At 32.2% G+C, this 4,410-nt stretch overlaps 1 long non-coding RNA gene across 1 annotated transcript in view; it reads right to left on the bottom strand.

Annotated features, from left to right (window-relative positions):
- Positions 1-1,213: 1,213 nt before the first annotated feature.
- LOC111552594 overlaps positions 1,214-4,410 on the bottom strand; it is a 4,099-nt gene continuing 902 nt past the window's right edge. The window contains exon 2 of the long non-coding RNA XR_002734679.1: positions 1,214-1,404. This is a non-coding gene — a long non-coding RNA (uncharacterized LOC111552594). The remainder of the gene's footprint in view (positions 1,405-4,410) is intronic.

Raw genomic sequence — 4,410 nt, 5'->3', positions numbered from 1 at the left:
ATTAGTTAGCTTTAGTGATATTTGTTCCTTGACAACTCTAATTTATATAACCTGTATGTGAGAAATGAGAATGAAAAGAAAAAAAAGAATGATTGTAATAGAAAGGAGAACAATTGTGTACAATGGGAACTTCTAATTTCCAATAGCACTACAATTTCAGGTTTATATTAAGTTCTGAGATTAGAATTTTATATAAAACATTGATGCCTATTAAAATAATAATTTGATATGGAAATGATACATTAGTATAAATTCTTGAATTATCAATTTATGAGGTTATTAGTTGGATAAATTTTTATAAGATAATATCATATCATCATCCAATACTTGTATTATTTTATGACTTCTCTAACTTAACCACTGAACACCCTAAGAGCCTGTTGAAATGGGTTTTGATTATTTCTGTAATCTAGTTGGATGGGTAATGAGCTAATCTTTGATGAAAAGTTATGCTTCTTTTCAGGGGGCCGCAGATGGTGTGGAGGTAGATTGATTAATTTGTGTCGTGGTTTTAAACAAGGATCAGGAAAAATATGTTTTCACAATGAAAAATATGTTTGCACAATAAAAAACATTTTTCAGAAAGGAAAACCTATGTAAGTAAGAATAATATACCTCAATCTAGCTTTGAGTCTGGAAATTGTAAATCAAGAACAGAGGTGGATAGAATCAAGGCACTATTTAAGGTTATTGAGCACAGGAAATGTAATGAAATGGAACAAAGATTCTTCTTTGTGGCTATATATCAAATAACATCATTTTAAATTTGTATCTATTTTGAATTGTTGGTAATGCTGCCATCTTGTTCCTGCGCTACAAGCTGAATAAAGAGCCTGGAAATACTCAACATTTATTAGCAGGGTTTTAAAAATATGTTCTTACATTTAAACTTCATCACTTTCATGTACCACTTATAATCTCTTTTATTATTTACCTCACCTAAATTCTCTGGAAGATACTTGGCAAATTAAAAGGAAGATATTGAGCATATCAATAATTTTTTAGAGCAAGCATTAAAATCCAGTGGCGTGTAGTAATAGATTTTTTATGGGAGATATTATTTAGCTTTCCCTTATTTATTCTAGTTATTTTTTTCAAGAAAAATGTTTAGAGAGGTTCAACAGATGTCTATTGTCCCCCACAACTCTGATCCCCATACTCTAAAACAATAATCTCTCAAATCTAGGGTGTTGAAGAAAGAAGAACAAGAGGGTATCACCAAAAATGTTAATCACTTATTTGTATGTTATGTTTCACAAACTACCTTGAGGGACTTGATTTTATATAATGCAGATGTTAGTAGTTCAATCTCTAGAAGCAGAAAGACTGGAGTTTGAAATTTGGTTCTGTCACTTTTCCCCAGTGTGGTCTTACACCAGTGATTCTAGTCCTTAATTTCTTCATCTACAAATTGAGGAAAATACCAACCTTTATTTTATAAAGTTGTAGTGAGCATGAAATAAATGTTATTGCATGTAAAGTTTTTAGAAGTATACAGAGAAGGCATATCAAAAGCATACATTTTAGCCATTATTTTAATATTATAATAATTTGTTAACCTAACTTATTTACCGCCTACACAATGTAGTTGGTTTCCCATTGTCTACCAGACACAGCCTGAGCTCTTTCGTGTACCATTTATGACACTTTATGGTCTGGTCTAAACATCCTTTTGCATTCTTACCTTCTGTAAGTAAGTACCAAAAAGGATGTGGGTGAGTAAACATCACACACTTTTGGATATAGCTTCACAACACTATTCATCATTTCTAAGTAGATCATTTCCAAATGTCATGATCCGTTTGCATACAAGTGATCTTTGCCCATATTGCCTGCTAAATGTTTTCCACTTGCCTCCACTGGGCATGGATTATGACCTAGGTTAATTCTTAACTCTTCTTGTAAACCTTTCGTTGTTCTGAGCACTCCAGTCATAATTAATTAGTTTTTCTTTAATTTTTAAAATATTTATATTTCAGTGCTATAAGTAGTACTATGGTAATTGGTAACAATTTATCTGCCACAAAATTGTAAATTCATGATCTTGAAAGGTTCAAGCTCCATGTCTTGTATTTATCACAGTTCCTAGGACATAGTAAGCATTTGATAATGTTTTCAGAAACAAAAACTCATGGAAATTAAGAAAAATAGGAGACATATTAAGAACTTAATAAAATATTAATAAACATTGCTATGTACTGAATGATGGTGGCTCCCCCAAATTGTTATGTGGAAGCCCTAACCCTCAGTGTGATGGTGTTTGGAAGTGAGGCCTTTGGGAGGTGATTAGGTTTAGATCTCCAGACAGAGAGCCTTATGAGATTATTGCCCTTATAAGAAAAAGGTGACAGAGAGCTCCTTGGAAGGGCCATGTGAATGCACAGCTAGAAGGTAGTTACAAACTGGGAATTAGACCCTCACCCGGAAATAAATCTGCCACCATTTTAATCTTGGATTTTCCAGTTACCAGAACTGTGAAAAACAAGTATCTATTGCTTAAGACATCAAGTCTCAGTATTTTGTTTTAGCACCCCAAGAAGGCTAAGACAAGCATATTATTTGGTGTTTTCATATTATGTAGAGAAACCTTTTTTAGATGAAAGCATGTTTATTTTGGGACTGGGATCCTCAAATAAAGGATACTGTTTTAAACTTTGAAAACTTTAATAGAAGTGAATATAGGCAAAATAAAAGCAACATTCTGATGATCAAGTGATCAAGGCAGGCTGGAGTGAGGTATAATGAACCTAGTTTATAATACAGTGGATAATAAATAAATATTTGTAGATGACTGGCCAGTCAATGAATGGATGCATTGATTAGGAAGTGAAAACCTAGTAGGCCTTTCTCTACTGAACTTCAGTGTTGGCATCATGAGATGTCTCACTTTTAAAAAACTGTTTCCCACTGAGCTTCTCTTATTCTTTGTCAGCTAAAGAATATTAAGTTAGGTCCATCAGGTGTGACCTCACAACCTGGCACATTTCTGTGGTTATTCCAGATATGAAGTTCTATTAAGTTAGTCTTCTAGCAAGTTGTCCATTAATTCTAAATTCAGACTAATCCTTAAAGTTACCAATAGGAATAAAGCTAATGAAGTCTATGTTTCCAAATAAAATTGATGATTATTTGTTAAATCACCACGAGAGAAATATCCACATTTTTCAAGGCAATTATATTTATGAACATGCATTTGACCACAGATTTTGAGACAGGTACTTCACAATATCATTGCATATTGAACAATTAACTATTCATGAATTCATATATTCATGCATTATCAGGTCATATATTTTAATTAAAATAATGTAACACCTTCCAATGATTAATAATAGGATGTTTCACAAAAGTAAATTTTACTTTATTAAAATCATAAAAATTATAGTAATAGATTAATCTCCTCTATAAGTTAGCTGCATAAAGTGCCTTCACTAATAAATAAAACTGTTCATTTTCAAGATTTGGGGTTTGTATTGTGATATAAATATAATATAATATTATGATATAAATATCGCAATAGATGCTTTCTTTTTTTTTTTTTTTTTGGCCCTATACAAGCAATTTATTGAAATCTGTTATAATTTGAGCTAAGTCTGTATTGGGCTTATTATCCTGCCTCCATGCTTGAAAAAAACAAAACAAAATACAGGTTGTTCAAAATAGATGGTCTGAAGTTACTTCCAACTTCCACATACAACCTGTGTCATTATTTTTTACTTACTGCTTCACAAATCAATACTTCTACTTTTATCTTTTTTCTATTTTTCCTCTCTTTTATAAAAACCATCCAGGTCTATAATACTTCCTCCAATTCTTGCTCTAAGATGGGATCTCTCTGTACTACTAGGACAAATACAACTATAATTTAGTATTTATTGCAGGAATGACAACTGAGGAATAAAATGCCTCTAACATTGCATCCAAATAATCCCAGATGAGGATCATTTTCATGCTTAATAAGTAGCTCTATTCACTATATCTTGTTTTGTTTGTTTCATATTTTTCCTGGTGTGGCGGTCTTGTAATAATTTTTGGCTCTAAAGTATGCTGTTGTTTGGTTTTAATAAGACATCAGCTTGCAGTAAAACTGAACAGATGCGATTTAAAGTGCTGATCTATCTTGCAGATCCCCATAAACTTGCATTCCTATTTCACAGGCATGAATAGGAATGAAATACAGTGTACTTGTGAGTAGAATAATCTATTTCTAAGTTTTTATACCCCAACACCACTACCTCCTTCCATTTTCATGGCAAATATTTTCTTTGATATGAAAGGCTTCATTGTAGGAAACAGTCTCTCCTGGACTGATTTATCTGGATAATTTTTTGAAAACTCATGTTTCCATGACAGACTTCGCAGATTACACTGGTTGAGAGTCAAAATTAGCAGTGTATTTCTCTGCATCAT

The sequence above is a fragment of the Piliocolobus tephrosceles genome, chromosome 3 (assembly GCF_002776525.5).
Source record: "Piliocolobus tephrosceles isolate RC106 chromosome 3, ASM277652v3, whole genome shotgun sequence".
Lineage (NCBI taxonomy): Eukaryota > Metazoa > Chordata > Mammalia > Primates > Cercopithecidae > Piliocolobus > Piliocolobus tephrosceles.
This window is presented reverse-complemented; position numbering and strand designations above follow the sequence as displayed.